Consider the following 18126-nt stretch of genomic DNA (forward strand, 5'->3'; position numbering starts at 1 on the left):
GCTGCGACATTCAGCAACATATCTATAAAAGGATTTTTTTATGACCAGAATTCACAGTTGAAAAATAATCACCTGGTGAATGGATAAATTATGGTACATCCATACGATAGAATACAACCTACCCATAAATAAGGATGTACACAAAAACAACATGGATGAATTTCAAGACCATTATGCTGAACAAAAGAAGCTAGACACAAAAGAATATATAGTGTAGGATTCCATTTATAGGAAACTCTTGGGGGAAAAAAAATCTAATCCACAGTGACATAAAACAGATCAGTGGGGACTTCCCTGGTGGTCCAGTGGTTAAGAATCCGCCTTCTAATGAAGGGGCCTGGGGTTCGATCCCTGGTGGGGAAGCTAAGATCCCACATGCCGGGGGGCAACTAAGCCTGCGAGCTCTGGAGCCCCTGTGCCATAACTAGAGAGAAGCCCACCCACGCGCTCTGAAGCCAGTGCACCACAGCTAGAGAGAAGCCTGCAGGTCGCAATGAAAGATCTCGCATGCCACAACAAAGATCCACGTGCCACAACTAAGACCTGACCAGCCAAATTAAAAAATAAATTAAAAAAATAAAAAACAGATCAGTGGTGGTGGTCCAGTGGTAAAGGCTCCACACTTCCAATGCAGGGGGGAAGGTTTTGATCCCTGGTCCGGAAGCTAAGATCTGCATGTCACGTGGCCAAAAAAAAAAAAAGAAAAAAAAAAACAGATCAGTGGTTGCCTGGTCTGAAATGGTTGGTGAAGTGGGGGTTAACCGGTTAACTAGGAAGTGTCACAAGAAAACATTTAAGATTAATGGAAATGTTCTGTACCTTGATTATGGTGATGGTATATCCATTAGTTAAAATTCTTCAAATTGTACAATTAAAACGAGTACCTTTTATTGCATGTAAATCATATTTCAAAGTTGATTTTTAAATAATAATAGTAATTTAATAGTCTGTCTTCATGACGATGCTGTGTTGAAAGCATGAAGAGGCCATGTAGGATAATCAATCATGTGCTAGGGCTGGCTTGCACCTGCTCTTAAGTGCTGATTGATAAATATTCAGGAATTTGGGCTTCCCTGGTGGCGCAGTGGTTGGGAGTCCGCCTGCCGATGCAGGGGACACGGGTTCGTGCCCCAGTCTGGGAAGATCCCACATGCCGCAGAGCGGCTGGGCCCGTGAGCCATGGCCGCTGAGCCTGTGCGTCCGCAGCCTGTGCTCCTCAACGGGAGAGGCCACAACAGTGAGAGGCCCGCGTACCGCAAAAAAAAAAAAAAAAAAAAAATTCAGGAATTTTCCAAGCTGGCTATTAAATCATTGGTAACTTGAAACTGGCCTTGATGGGAATATCTACACTATGGGACTTGGGCTCTACTTATGTATTCCCCGAGAGAGCTCGTTTAAACCAGCACACGACGGAGCACAGTAGTTAAAAACACAGATGCTGAGGCTGATGCCTGGGTTTGGGTTCCAGCTCTGCCATTTTCCACTGGTTTTATTTACCCCTCTGTTCTTCAGTTCTTTGGTCTGTAAAAACCAAGGCAATAATAGTACCATGATTTTTACAAGGATTCAGTGAGTTAATTCACATTTCACAGAATAAGCACTAACTAAATGGTAGCTGTTATTATTATAGAGAGAAAAAACAAAGTTTCTCTACAACTAAAGAAATTAATTTGCAGATTTCCTCTCAGACCCCTAGACTTATTTATTCTTTTCCTTCTCTTCATGCAAACTCCCAAACAATTTCAATTTCAAAAAAGAAATGTGCAATTTTCTTTTTCCCCTGAAATATGTCTCCTTAGCTGACTGCTAAGAGGTCAAATTCTCTCACAGGACATATTGGTGTAATAATATTTATCCTTCCTACATCACAAGCTGTTGCGAGCTTCAAAAAGACCAATTTCTGTGAAAGAGCTTTGTAAGCTGAAATCATGTCAGAACTGTAAGACGCTAATGTTAATGCCACTGCTCAGATTGAAGGGGAGGGTTCTACAAGTAAACAGATGGCATTGAAAACAGGTTGAGGAAAATCTTAGGACTTCTGGGGATTATCATTCACAATTTTCAGGGTTTTTTTTTTTTTTTGCTTTAACATGCGTGGTATAACGGTTAGCAAAATCCTGAGTAAGTGCAATGCTTTACACACATGCATTAGGTTGCAAAATTCAGAGTAAATATTTAAACTCTATAGAATGCAAACACGGGGCCACCAGGCCTTTTAGAAACCACTCTTGCACTCTGGTCTTCCTTCAAATTAAATTAACTGTGGATTTTTAGTTGCTAAAACATGCCATTGTTTATGTTTCACTATGCATATATTCTTAAAGAAATGCATTTTTTTTTCAAAATCATGAAAGCAGACTTGTAAATAAAACAGTCCATGCAGAGGCAATGGGGTCTAACAGATAGAAACCAGATGGTATTTCAGGCCTCATTCAGTGAGTTATTATTTTACTCAAAACAAGTTACTCAACTTGAGATGACTTACCTTCACAAAAAGACAATAACAATATCACATATAATCACGTTAGCCCAGCATTTTGAAATTCTCATGAAAAATACCATAAACACAGGGTATTATGAACTTGGCTGGTCAGAATATATTCATTTTAGTTATCAGCTTGGAACCCATTTCCTAAAACTATATATACATGAAGTTTCTGCTGAGGAAAGTGTATCCATTTTGAAATATTTCATTTATTTGAAAATATCCTGGGATTTTTAAAAATCACTTAAGCCTGCAGTTTCACACTTCAAATGAACATAGCTGCAAATACAACATTTTTTAACCAGTTGAAGTGTAATTTTAATTTTTTTTAAACAACGCCCAGTTTGTATACTTATGGATACATGTGGGGCATCCCATATTCATTTATTTGTGTATTCATTAATTCAACAAATATTTACTTAGCACCATTTATAGATAAGTCTTTACATAGTCCGGTGAAAATGACCACAGTTTTTATGAATTAAGGTAATGCATGATAAGGTTTCATACATTATTTTTCTTTGTTGCATTGGTGCAAATGGAATAAAGTCATCATCATTTTTAATTGGCAAAAGTGATATTGCTCCACACGTGGTATATGCTGATTATTTAACAGGTGTGAGAGGCTTAGTCAATTCCTTCTAGAAGATATGACACTTCCTCATTCATTTTCATGGGTTTGATAAGGTTTTTTTTTTAAGATTTTTTGATGTGGACCATTTTTTATTGAATTTGTTACAGTACTGCTTCTATGTTTTGGTTTTTTGGCCCCAAGGCATGTGGGATCTTAGCTCCCCAACCAGAGATCAAACCCACACCCCCTGCATTGGAAGGCGAAGTCTTAACCACTGGACCTCCAGGGAAGTCCCTGGGTTTGATAAGTTTTAAAAGGAGCAATCCATACTCTTAAATATTTTGAAGGCATATTTTTAAAGTATGATCATCTTAAATATTTAGTTACATTTTATATTACATGTTTCATTAAGTAAAAGTAACTCCAAGGTACTTTAAGATGTTTTCACTAAACACTAATTTTAAACAGCCTTATGTGCTGGTTCTGGATGACAGAGCAATTTTGATGTCAAACTTCCCTCTCTTACCTAATAAGTGACTGAGTAGGCTGATAAAAAATAAGATAAATTTTCATCATTATTTAAAAAAAAAAAACACATACAATCAGCATCTCATCAAAAGATAATCCTGGAGCAAAAACTGCAGAATTAGGTCCAGAATTTTATGTAATACAGAATTCACTGGACAGTGGTGTTAGAGATAAAGCAAAACAATGACATTTAGTTTTCCTGTCTCAGGAGGCAGAGGCTGAGGGTAAGGAAAAGTCCTCCAAGGGGTGATGTGAAGGTGGGAGAGTTTACTCAATTCCCCACTGAAGCCTTCAGTGGAATCTCTCCCTCTCCTACATGACTCTGGCTGATGTTTTTACAGCTTGTAGAGATGGAAAGCGCAAGGAGACCCGTATGTTAACCAGTGGGAAGATGAGAATCGCTCTAGGGGAAGGTAGGTCTCAGCAGGGAGGAGAACCCTTCTGTCATTATTGGCATTATCTGTCATGTCCAGGATACACAGCAAACAGAGGAGATGATTTCTGAGGAGTTAAGGGACAATATAATATTGTAATTCCCATGATACCAAGCTAAAGCAGCAGGTTACACAATGATTTGTTGATTAGCTGCATTTTCCAACATATTGGCACCCTGAAAACTTAATCATATAAAACTACATCCCAAAAATGTGTAATGCGCATTATAAAACACTTGCTATATACCCATATATCCAGACATCTTATATCATCATGATAACTTATCTCCGTTTAGGATGTTTTGGGTCATTTAAGTTATCTTTGATTTGGTGAGAAAAATCACCAAATAGGAAAGCACTATTTCAACAAACTTATGCATCTCAAACTGAACTTTAGCTAAACAATCCAAGTAAAGTTATTCCACCATCAGTGTTGGTCTAAAAATCCTTCAACTGTAGCTTTTCAACTAGGTCAAGCTCCATGTCTCCTAAATCCATCCATTTATTTATTCATTCGTTCAACAAGTAAATATAGGGCATAGAAAACAGGTTGAGGAAAGCCTCAGGGCTCTTGGGAGTTATCATTCATAATCTTAGGGGGTTCTTTCCTTTGACAAGCATAGTATAACTTATAGCAAAATCCTGAGTAAATGCAATGCTTTACACCCATGCAATAGATTGCAAAATTCAGAGTAAATATATAAAACTTACAAAATGCAAACACACGGCCATCAATGCACAGAGGCTAAGTGGTTGTCATCACATAGGAGACATTAAGAGGATGCTCTGAATATATTTAATTTGAATCTATTAATTTTGGTTATTTTTGCAAATGTATGAGTCACATGGAAATGAATCTCACTGAATTCTCCTTAAATATTAATAAAGGAATTATGCTGTCAGGGACTAAAACACCATTAAGAAGTTGTTTGCATTTTACTGAGAAATTCATTGGATTCTATTAATATTTTCAGAAAACTTTTAAGATACTTGACCCTCAATGGAGACATGAATTTTTTATCTAAAATATATAACTCCTTTTTTAAAATAAAATAAACCAGCCCACACAACTCTGTGAATATACTAAAAACTACTGAATTGTACACTTTAAATGGGTGAGTTTTATGGTATGTGAATTATATCTCAATAAAGTTATTAAAGTTTAAAAAATATATATGCAACTCCTGACTTGACAATTTCGCAAGACATACTGATACAGATCGTATTGCTCAGTACACTGTTGCTGATGACTCAGTAAAAAGTGATCTTCAGTTTCAATAAGCAGTCATTTAATACATGACTTTTTCTTAAGCAAATTAACCTGAGGACTTTTTCCCATCTATCTAAAGAGTACTAGGAGTTGTTTTCACAAAATAGAGTAACTTGATTTCTGTGAAGTCTTTATAAGGAAAAAAATGTGTCCGTTAATGTTTATTTGTAGAAGCAAATGTTTATTTGTAGAAGCAACCTCAGAATCCTGGTATTCATCATTAGAGGGTGGTTTGTGCGCAGGCAATCAACTAACTATGGATACAAAGCAGTTCTCTTGAACCAACTGATAGAAGACTGGCTTTCCATGAAAAAAAAAATTAAGTCTAAAATCTTAATACTCCTGGCAATCTAGACCAAAATAGAACTTGTTCCCCCTTATTTAACCAAGGTGTTCTATGTAAAATAGTCTTTTCTTTCAATCGAACTAATATTTATTGGGCATTACGGAAACAACAGTGAGCAAACATACACATATATGCAAATAAACTTACCTTGAGGTATAAAGAGACGTACCTATGAGAGAAAGTGCAGATGAGGGACCAGAGAAGGTTGGAAAAGGGAGAGAATACACAGGGCTGGGGCATGAGGACCAGGGCCACTCTTTTGGCGGAAGAAGCATTTGAGCAGAGCCTAGATGAGTACATAAAATCTCCACGTGTGGTGTTAAGTGGAAGTGGGTAGGCAGAAACAGGAGCAAAGAGCAACTCCCCTGGGATGCTTCCCCACAAGACTAAGAGGCCTTCTTCTGAGAACCCTATGTTCTTTGGCCATGGTGGTCTGAACTTTATTTTTGGATGAGTTCATGTGCCTGATTCCTCTTCAAAGGCTGGACCATGTATCTTTGGCCAACCAGAAATAAATTCCCAGGACTAATGCAGCGTCTGGCAGAATGTAGGTATGCCAAATACATGTTGGTTGAAGTGCTGCTTGGAAACATCACACTCAGTTTACACATTGTCAAAATGATTGAAAAATTCGTGGGAAAGTATTAGATAAAATCCAGTTAAAACTATTAATCAGGGCTTCCCTGGTGGTGCAGTGGTTGAGAGTCCGCCTGCCGATGCAGGGGACACAGGTTCGTGCCCCGGTCCGGGATCCCACATGCCGCGGAGCGGCTGGGCCCGTGAGCCATGGCCACTGAGCCTGCGCGTCCGGAGCCTGTGCTCCGCAATGGGAGAGGCCACGACAGCGAGACGCCCGCGTACCGCAAAAAAACCCCACAACAATTAATCAAGCCCATCATTTGGCACAGTTTAAAATAAAAGCATATGTTGATTGAATATTTCATTGGCACCAGTTATGCTGTCATATCAGTATGGTCCTAGTTCATGAGTCTCTCGAAATTCTCTAAGCTGGAAATAATAATAGAGTGTATTTTAATCACTATATAACAGCAAGTGAGGACACAGGAAAACAGAAAAAAGCAATACTGCAAAGTGCCCACTGATTGATCTTTATCAGGAAGAATGTCCTCCTCAGTACCTAACAATCCGGAAGAAAAAAGCATCTATTGTCAGGGGAAGCTGCTTAGAGGGAAATAAAGATCCAACGCGTATTATTCGTTTTGCAATAGCTCATGTTGTAATATAGAAATGTAATTTTAATTGAAGGAGGAAGATAATTACAGCTTAGGAGCCAACTCGTTAATCACCACCACAATCAAAACTATCTGAGGGACAAGCCTTTGGTCCCACACCCAAGACAAGAGGGTGAACCCAAAAAGTGACTAAAACAAGTTTCTATTAAAATATGTTCAAGGCACCTGAGCCATTCTGAAAGCAAGCCCTGAAACCAAGAGAAGAGGAGAATTTTGTTACTAATGATTAGTTATTAAGTTTAAATAATTTCTATCTAATTAATAGGAAAACAAGAAATTCTGCACTGCATTATATCTCCAGAAGTAATATTATGCTGGAGGGTGATGCATTGGAATAAAACACAGTTAGCATGCATTGCTTAAATGAGTAAATACATATATATATATATATATATATTCCTTGAACTAATACTAGAGACAAAAAAAAGAGGCCAGATAAATCCTGCAAATTTGGAAGTGATCCAAGTTATGGCAACCTAGGTCATAACAGAAGTGTCAACTAAGGAACAACTGAATAAACTGGTGACCCTTTTGCTTAGAAAATAAAAGATTTAGAAGGACAAAGTATCCCTCTTCAAATATCTAAAAGACTCCAAAGCTAAGTTCCATGTGGCGAAATGCAAGCTATATTGTGTGGCAGATTTCAGTTCAATATAAAGACAAACTTTTCAGTAATTAGAGCAGCTCAAAAACGCAAAAGATAAACCATCCTTTAGGTCCTTTCCAGCTGACTTCTGTAATTTTGATGGCCAGAATCCCTAACAACCCATCTAAACTAGACGGGGCAGCGTTTTACCTCACAAGGATCCAGTCTAGGCCACGGGTTGTGACTTCCTGCATTAACGTCATTAAGAAAAGTCCTAGAGTCAGTCTAGGCTCAGCGGCACAGAGTGTCACTACCACGACAGAAGAGTGGTAGCAAGCATGCTTTGTGCTTGTCATCTCTAATCTACACATCTCCTAAAACTATTCTTCATCATCAGTTCTCGAGCCTGTACAAGCTCTATCTTCCTTCCCAACTAAGTGTTGAAAGTAATGCTTACTGACAGTATTCCTAATGGAGGATATGGGAATACATGAGGCAGACAGAAGGCTGCCCACAAGACTGATTATCAAGAGGGTTTTTTAAAAATATAGATTAGAATGACTTTGGAAAACTTTCTACAGCCTAGAATCGGTCCCTCTCAGCCTTGCATGTCCAGAAACTTGACTTTACCAGTATACCCAAAGGTGACCTGGCACTTGACGACAGACTGACAATGATTGTATTCATACAACACTAATGTATAGATTAGAATTCCAGTTTATTAGTTAACACTAAGAGATATTTCTTTCCAGATGTTCAAGATAAACATCAGAAAGATGTTCCTTCCTGATCACTCACTTTCCTGCTAAAGGCTTACTTTGTAGGATGAATTAGGGATCGTAAAGTTGCTGCATAAGCACAGATTCAAGCAGAGGTTTGAGGAACACTTCCCCCAGATCTTACTGAGGCCAGGTGAAACATCCTTGCCCCACACTAGGCAATTCCTCTCTAGTGGCTGCATTGTCCATGTGCCCAAATTTAGCATCTCTCTGCCTAAGATGAAGCCAAAGGCACCTTCTCTGAATTCCCCTTTTGATATTCCCTGATGACCACACTCCTTACCCAGGTGTTGACTCCAGGAGATAGATTATATTTGGGTTTTATTAGTTCAGTTAGGAAGGCAACTATATTTTCCTTTTCTCCCAAGTTCATGGGGATACCTCAATGTCACATCCATATTTATAGCTGTAGCCACCTCTTTCAAGTATCACAGGGTAGCCCCTGAGTTCATGGTACAAGGAAATGAAGTCTATTATTCTAAAAGTACAAGCGAGAATGATACACACCTTCCAACTCAATGCCCATTCACCACAATGACTCTTCTAAAAAATACAGAATTTTTTCAGTCATTTTTTTAATGATACCACAGATCTGTTCCTTATGAAAAGTTCCCTATGATAAAGGTTAAATTAGTCATCCAACAGGTGGTTTCCTACATCACTGAGGCTTCACTCTCTCTTGGATCACTATTATTTCTGATTACTCTTTCTTTCCAGGTATCTAAGAGCTATCTCACTTCTTGGCTCCCTAAATTTTCTCCTTTTTTTTTGTTTGTTTCCCAGAAGCTCTAAGGAGCTCCAAAATTCTACTTGCTTCTGTTTCCAAGTGCATTCTACATCCAACAATCTTGTATTCACTCCACCCTTGCTTCCCTCTTCATCATCCTTTTGTCTTTTACGCCCATGCGGGATGCTGTAGCAATACAAGACACAGATGGCGTCATTCCATCACCATCCTCTCCTTCCCTAGTGACAGATGGTTTGGCTTCTGGGCCTAAACTGTCCAGAAAATTCTTGCTTTCAGATCTTCAAGGATCTTGTGGCCAATATCATAGACATTTTTCTAGACCTCATTTTCCTTGATCTCTCTGCAGAAGTTGAAACTCAAGACCTGGAAGAACTTCTAGGAGGTTCTGTAGACTCCACCAGGTGAGTCACCCATGCTTCAATCCGTGCTGTGATTCCCTAAGGCTTTTCCAGCCTTCCAGATGACTCCTATTCACTCCCTTTACCAAGTACTTGCTTTTCCTCTGTGCTAAGCCTAATTCTGAGGGTTTCCTCAACTTCCAGTCTTAACCTTCTGCTCTTCTCTACATTAAAAATGCAGTTGTTCTCAAGACTTTGACTACCACCTCAATATTGATGATCCCTAAGCCTTAAGCTCTCTCCTAAATTCTTATATCAATTTCCTTTAAAGGAAATTAAAATTTTCCTTTAATCTGTGCAAATTCATGTCATGTTATATAATTCACAAACTATAAAGAATGAGAATCTGTATGTATTTTAGTTAGTAGCTTTGAAAGAACTCACTCCCCAGTACTTATACGGTCTTTCCAGAAGCCATAACAGCCATATTGAAAGCCCTCGTCCTACTTGACATCTCTGAACCATCGATATCTTTGATGTTGTTGACCACTCCATCTTCTTGAAATTCTCCTCTTCCTCTCCTTGGCTTTCTTGAAACTTCTGTCTCTTGGTTTTCTCTTTTTTTCTTTGTTACCTTTCAATCTCTTTTGTTTCTCCTTAAGTGTTACAGTTCCTCGAGGTTTTATTCTTGGTCCTCATCTCTACCCATTCTCCCTGGGAAATCTCATCCCATTCCACAGTTGCTCTTTGCCACTAAAACTTCCAAATCTAGCCACAGTTTCTGAATCCCAGAACTCACATTGCAAATGCCTATGGAATATCTACACCTGGGTGTTGACAGGTGTTTCATCCCTAATCTTTGTTATCCTGGACTCATTATCTTTCCTACAAAACCTGCTCCTCCTTGGCTTTCCCATATTAGTTAATGGCACTCCCCACAGTCCAAAACTGGAAACCTCTTGTCATTTAAGGTTTCCTCCCTCTCCTTCATCAACCTGTAACTAGTCAATAGTCAAATGCCACCATTTCTATCTTCTAACTTCCCCTTCTTACCACCCCACTGCAACTTTCTTGAAGTTGTCATTGTTTCTTACACTCCCCACAGACCCTTGCAAATTCTCCTTTCTCATCTCCCTGCCTCCAGTTTCCCTCCAGTCCATACAGTACACTGCCAATAATGTTATCTTTCTAAAAATTAAGAGTATGTTCATCCGCTGCTTAGCAACCTTCAATGGTCCACCCCCTGACTATGGGACCAAGTCCAAATTCCTTAGAATGACATTAAAGATCCTTCCCCATCTGCCCCCAACCTATTTTTCCAGGCTCATCTCTTGGCACTCACTCATACAAATTTTATGCCCTAGCCAAACCAAACTTTTCACAGTTGTTCAAATATGTCATGCATGTTTACACCTCCTTTATATATGCTGGTCCCTCTGCCTAGAAAAATTTTTTCCCCACTCATTTTTTTAAGACACCATTCAACGAATTTCCCTAAGTCCTCCAGAGGCTGGTTTCTCTTTTTGGGGTGCTTCATATGTTTTATATAAATCTGTATTATTAAACTTTTCATCCTATTTTGCAATTATTTTTGTATTACCCCCTACCCTCTGCCCCCAAGATATGGCTTCCTTTAGAGCAAAGACCACATCTTACCTATCTTTGCATCTTCAGGACCCATGTAAAATTTCTGGTATATAAAACATGGTCAATGCACAAAAGTGGGGAAATCGGAGCCAGGGCACTTCCCCTTCCTTCCAGGTGAGGAAAAAAGACTACAGACAAAAACAAACAAAAAACCTTGTTACCCTCTTTCCTGATTCAGCTGATCTACTAGTCAAATTGTATTTATTGAAAGAATACAGAAAAGTCTTTTCTCCAAAATTTTCATCATCACACTGCCTGAAATTTCACTTAGATAAAAGGTACATTTTTAATGTAAATAGTTTTGGTGACTACTTCTCCACCCCTACCCACCTTTGTTGGTAAGTAACACCTTAGACTGAATTAGACTAACCAGATAGTTATCTTCTTAACACCTGTTCCCACACAAGCTGAAAAGTTTCAGAAGGGAAGGAGAAGTTAGGGAAATGGAACCTATCAGGGGAGGACAAACTCAACTGGGATGCAGCTCAAGGGTACTGGGGAGCAACTTCAGAGCACAGGGTTACTAAGGGAGGTGGGAGAGGTGGGGCAGGCGGAGTCAAGATGGGGGGCTAGGAGGATGCGGAATTCGCGTCTCTGCACAACTAGGGCACCCACGAGGCACCAGTGGGGGACCACGAACACCTAAGGGGACAGGGGGAACCCCCAGTGACCAGTAGGACGTGGGGCGTGTGGGGGGGCCGTGAGGGGGGAGGAGAAGTGGAGGTGGGATGGGACCGGTGCCCCTGAGGCCGGCTCGGGGAGGGGAAGGAATCCCACTCCCAAAGGGGGAAATTGGGGGACCATTGGGAGGGCAGTGGATCAAAAGGGAGCTTGACCAGGTTTCCCCCACCCACGTGGGCGCCCAGAAGCCTGCTGAGACCCCAGGCCTGATCCTGTGCTCACCTAGGCCTCCTCCAGCTGCGCAGGTCCTGAGGGAGTGGGAGGGAGGGAAGGGGGAGCAAAAGTAAAGGCCGGACCTACAGGACTGGCACTCCTGAGGGGTGGCTGGGGGAGGCGGGGAGTTCCTACACTCAGCGGGACCCACCCACGGTTAGGGGTCCTGCGGGGACAGGGGAGACCCTGGGGGAGACCCTTGTGGGGGGTGGGCACAGAGGAAAGGAAAGGAACACAGCCAGTGCTTTCCCTGTCCACTTAGGCACTGTTGGGCCCCCGGGACTAATCCTCTGCCCTCAGAGCCTCCCTCCTACCGTGCAGAGCCCAAGCCCCGCCCCTACACCCCTACCCAGGGCCCCACCCCTACACTCGGGGACCCCCTCGGAGACCCCCTCCAACCGCACTGGGCCTAAACCCCACCCACACCCCCTCACCCAGGGCCTTACCTCCAAACTCCTGTAAGAAATACATTTGTGCTTTTCATTAAAGAAGGATTTTTGCATTGTTTGAGTTTTACTTTTCTACCTGACCTTAAGATAACTATATATAATGAAAGGACCCACACCGAATCTCAAGGCTCATTCTGGCCTGACTCACCAGTTCGATGCTGTGTATCCTTGAACAGTCCTTTTCTTCAGTTTCCTCATCTTTAAATAAGAGGAAGGAAACCTCTCTTCCTAATTCCCAGATTCATTGTAAGGTTCAAATAAGATAATATACAAGAAATCCCTTTGGAAGTTGTAAATCTTGATATAAATGTAAGGAAATTTTGTCTTTATATTCATTGTGCTCTGGACTTTGAAGAGATAAATGTTGAGGTTTCTTCTTTTTTTTGTGTGTGTGTTACGCGGGCCTCTCACTGTTGTGGCCTCTCCCATTGCGAAGCACAGGCTCCGGACGCGCAGGCTCCGCGGTCATGGCCCACGGGCCCAGCCGCTCCGCGGCATGTGGAAGGTTTCTTCTTAACAGGGGTGTAATAATTTCCAGCTGAGGGCCTGTGCGATGGAGACCGAAGTCACCCCCAAGAAACACCCATTTGCAGGTGAGCGCTGCCCCCTGGTGGAAATAGAAAGGCGGGGCAGGTGCGGTTAACCACGTGGGATCGCCCGGGGTGACGCCTCCTGGAAAGGAGAAACCACTTAAACTTACGCATTTAAAAAAAAAAATCTTCTTTCCTTTTTTGTCACACAGTGTTCCTTTGGAAATATTTTCTTTACATATGCAGAATGTAGACCTGTTACACCAATTACCTGTCTAATTATTGTTATTTACGGTTAATGATCAAGCATTGAAGAGAGTCAGGTTTTTAAATGTATTTTAATATCCTAATTCTTTGATATTTCAATTTTAATAATTCAATAACTTGATTAAAAGATAATTTTACAATCCATACAGCATTTTAAAACTGTTGGGCTTCCCTGGTGGCACAGTGGTTGAGAGTCCGCCTGCCAATGCAGGGGACACGGGTTCGTGCCCCGGTCCGGGAAGATCCCACATGCCGCGGAGCGGCTGGGCCCGTGAGCCATGGCCGCTGAGCCTGGGCGTCCGAAGCCTGTGCTCCGCAACGGGAGAGGCCACAACAGTGAGAGGCACGCGTACCACAAAAAAAAAAAAAAAAAAAAAGGCTATGGAGGACCAGGAAATCAGGTAAACAAAAGCTGTGTTGAGCATTCAATGTCTATTTCTATATGTTTCAAGTGATGAGTTATTTCCTCTTTATGAATTTGATAAATTCTAACAATTCATATGTGTCATTTTACTTTTTTCTTTTTTTAATTGAAGTATAGTTGATTTCCAATGTTGTGCTAATTTCTGCTGTACAGCAGTGATTCAGTTATACACATATATACATTCTTTTTTTATATTCTTTTCCATTATGGTTTATCATAGGATATTGAATATAGTTCTCTGTGCTATACAATAGGACCTTGTTGTTTATCCATTCTGTATATAACAGCTGACATCTGCTAACCCCAACCTCCCAGTCCATCCCTCCCCCAACCCCCTCCCCCTTGGCGACCACGAGTCTGTTCTCCAAGTCCATGATTCTGTTTCTGTTTCATAGGTAGATTCATTTGTATCATCTTTTAGATTCCACATATAAGTGATATCATATAGTATTTGTCTTTCTCTTTCTGACTTACTTCACTTAGTATGATAAACTCTAGTTGCATCCATATTGCTGCAGTATACATGTCATTTTAGATTCATCTAAAGCCACCATGGTTAAAACAATTGGTGAAGAAATAGATCCTCGTGGCAAAGTTCTCTCATCTAGAATTCATGCTATGGGAAAGAAGTCCACCAAAGTCAACAATGTGAAGAGTGAACAAAGGGTGCCTTCCTGAGCCCAAAAAGGATGCCCCCAAATCAAAATATCAAATTGAAACTAGGTTCCTAAATAAGAGCCTTCTTATTTTTCTGCTTTTCTTCCAATGAACTAAAACAAGTTATTTTTAGAATAGTAACATCTCTTTGGCTTTCTCTATGGTGGTATTTCAATAAAAGTTCTTCCTGTTGCAGGTCATCCTCACTGGTTCTGGTCAATCTTTGCATTTTAAATATACCCCCAACAGAAGCTGAATTTGTTTTTCATTTCTTCTCTTTAATGCAGTGCTCTTCACAAATTAGGAGTAAGTTTAACAGGCAAAAACTAGTTGGTGTCTTTTTCACATCTTTGTCAAATTTTAAACCTTCCTTCCTTCCTTCAATAAACTTGTTGAGCATACACTGCACACCAACAATAAAAGAGTTAATAAAATCCAATCACTGAGTGCAACATACTCATAGAAGTGGAAATAAGGAATTGAAGAATCAGAAATAAATGAAATAGAGACTAGAATGACAATAGAAAAGGTCAACAAAATTAAGAGTTGGTTTTTTGAAAAGATAAAATTGACAAATCTTTAACTAGACTAACCAAGAAAAAAGAGAGAGGACTCAAATAAATAAAGCTATAAATGAAAAAGGAGACATTACAATGGATGCCTGAAATACAAAGGATCATAAGAAAATACTAGAACATTTAATATGCCAACAAACTGGATAATCTACAAGAAACAAATAAATTCCTAGAAACATACAACTAACCTAGACTGAATCATGAAAAAATAGAAAATCTGAATAGACCAATAATGAATAAGGAGATCGAATCGGTAATTATAATCTCAGCAAAGAAAAGCCCAGGACCAGGTGGTCGGACCCCTATCATACACTATACACAAAAATCAACTCAACATGGATTAAAGACCTCAACATTAAGACCTGAAACTATAAAACTCCTCAAAGAAAACAGGGGAAACTTCTTGACATTGGTCTTGGAATGGTTTCCCAGATTTGGCACCAAAAGCAGCAGGCAATGAAGCTAAACATATATCCAGGACTTTTTAACATAACTTCCAGGAAAAAAATCAAAATAATGAAAAATGAGCACTTACTACATGCTAGGCTCTGTTCTAAGCATCTTTTAATTCTCACAACAATGCTGTGAGGTAGGTACTATTATCATCTTCTTTTTACAGATAAGAACACTGAGGCAGAGAGTGGTTGAGTAATATGCCCAAGGTCACACAGCTACTAACTGGAGTTGCTGGAATCCGAATCCAGGCAGTCTGGCTCAGATTCTGTGCACTTAACCACAACATAATACTATGCTGGTGAGAACCTCATGCTTCCACCTTCCAGCAAAAAAAAAAAAGGAATTTTTAAAAAAACTATTAAATGCATTCTAACTCCAATCAGTCTGAAATTAAGCAGTCATCAGAGTCTCCTTCCCAAACAAACCAGGGAAGCCAGTTTGTGAGAGGTATTAGCACACCAGAATCTGATTCTCAGAAAAAACTAAGAATCTAGTGACAAAACAAACCTCATTCATGTTCAAGAAATACACTTTTCTAAACTTGGCTAACAGAAATGTAGAATGTGAATTTTAAACAACAGCAAAAGACATCAAAGCTCATTGGAAACTAAACATTAATAAATTTATCAGGGGAAAAATTAGCATCCAATCATTAGAATAAGATAATGTAAGGAAAAACTTTATCCTGAGATAACCAGACATTAACACTGCATAACAAAGTTCGCAAGTCAATTATTTCTGAGTACCTACAATGTGCATGTTATATAATGAATGTTCTAATACCCAACAGATTCTCAAGACATGATAACGGTATGCAGCTGACTACGTGTTTCTTACCATGAATAAAATAACCACTGTCAGGGAAGAAATATACAGACAGAAATGGCTAGAGAATTTGTTAACTCTATCCCCACTTCCAAAAAGGACCAAAGCACGCCAAATTTTTGTAGTAATTGTTTGGAGGAAATCTATGATGAAAAAAATTCAAGAGATTTACCCTTATGAGTAAATAAATAACAATGTTTCATTGACATTAGCATCATACATTCCAGTCCTGCTTTGATATAGAAATGCTTTGTAATCTGTGTTGCCTCTTAACTTCACAGCCAACTCATCTTCAAAATGGTTTTAATAATATATGCTTACCTTATTACACAAAAGATTATCAGTTAATTAGTATTTATAAAAGATCTAGAGATAAGTAGATTATGTCAATAACACTTTGCAGTCTCATGATACCTCTTATCCAAGAAACTCAAGACTTACCAACTATTACACTGACAACATACTCTGTTTTTCTTGTGTTATTAGTGGGAAACATGGGCAAAAAGATTAAAATTTTGACCAAGTCACTACAAAACTCAGTAGCAAGTCTCTGAATATAACCTGAATCGCTTATCACATATTGTTCTAAACATGTACCAATGGTCTGAATTACAATTTTACATTAATTATCTTTAAATATTTTTGATCAAAAAATATGGATTTTTATGGGTTCCGGTACACCAAATATTCCATATCATTTAGAGACAATAATGTTGGATGTTTTTCAAAGTATTTACTATCTACTACACTGAGAAACCTTATTCAGAAAAACTACTGTTTCAGGGATTCGCTGGTGGCGCAGTGGTTAAGAATCCACCTGCCAATGCAGGGGACACGGGTTCGAGCCCTGGTCCAGGAAGATTCCACATGCCACGGAGCAACTAAGCCCGCGTGCTACAACTACTGAAGCCTGTGGGCCTGTGCTCTGCCACAGGAGAAGCCACTGCAATGAGAAGCCCACACACCACAACAAAGAGTAGCCCCCCAACTCGCTGCAACTAGAGAAAGACCGCCTACAGCAACGAAGACCCAACGCAGCCAAAAATTAATTAATTAAATTTAATAAAGAAAAACTACTGCTTCAAAATTCTCTGAACCCATAATCTGTTAACCAATCAATTTGTACCATTGTAAGTGATGGAGAACTGACCAGGTCTGACATGTCCACTTTATTATAATAATTTAAATAGTTAACATTTACAAAATGTTTATGCCCTTCAGACTGTGTTATAGTCATTAATTATTGGAACTGCTCAACATTTATTTGAGACTATTCAACGTTATTTTCATTTGCCCAACAGGAAGAAGAAGCACAACCAGACGGGATAACTTCCCATGGGCATCAAAGCAAAAGAAGGAAGAGTCTGCTTACCAATGACAACTAATCTTCATTCTAGAGTTCGATAATTATTGGTTTTCTAGGTAGTGATGAATATACCCCTCTTTTTCATATATTTTACTCTCTCCTCACCAATATGAAGCTCACTTCTCAAAATAATTCATAATGTTTTAAATACATACATTTAAACTAAAAAACATTAAACAATATCTTTGAGGTAGAAAAATGAACAATTTAGAGACTCAGAAGTTAGTTGAATCGACATTCTGTTCCTGAATGAAACCAAGGAACCTCAATACAAGTAATTTTCTGTCACTGCCACATACTCATTAATTTTAGTTAAATTGATTAGCAAAATTCTGCAGGACTTTTATTATTTGTTTTCTATTTTAAAAATCAGTTAGGGAACTCCCACTACCAAAGGATCACTATATATTGAGAGTGTCTGATTTTAATAAGAAAGAAAACACTCAATAATGCATGAAGATGGAATAAAGATACTCCATAAGTATTTTCAGGACAAAAGCAGTAGAAATTGTCCATTAGAATTATGAATGCTTTGCTATATAAGAGGGAAAAAAAACCTAAAATCTTTTCCAGAGGTCAAAAAAGATGTACATTTACTCATAAATAATTTTGACGTTTGAAACTATGATTTGGTATTACTCCACCAGGCACCTTTTTCATATAGAAAGATATCCTTGGGGCAGATTTCCACCTAC

The 18126-nt window shown here is 39.3% G+C and overlaps 1 long non-coding RNA gene across 2 annotated transcripts; it reads left to right on the top strand.

Annotated features, from left to right (window-relative positions):
• Window positions 1-9240: 9240 nt before the first annotated feature.
• LOC125962173 (uncharacterized) lies at window positions 9241-17710 on the top strand. 2 transcript variants are annotated; one of them, XR_007473672.1, is made up of 4 exons: window positions 9241-9404; window positions 12773-12924; window positions 13278-13529; window positions 17367-17710. It is a non-coding gene; the product is annotated as an uncharacterized LOC125962173 (long non-coding RNA). The 2 variants fall into 2 exon arrangements; XR_007473673.1 differs by lacking the exon at window positions 17367-17710 and adding an exon at window positions 14088-14209.
• The last annotated feature ends 416 nt before the right edge of the window (window positions 17711-18126 follow it).

Source organism: Orcinus orca, chromosome 19 (genome assembly GCF_937001465.1).
Source record: "Orcinus orca chromosome 19, mOrcOrc1.1, whole genome shotgun sequence".
Lineage (NCBI taxonomy): Eukaryota > Metazoa > Chordata > Mammalia > Artiodactyla > Delphinidae > Orcinus > Orcinus orca.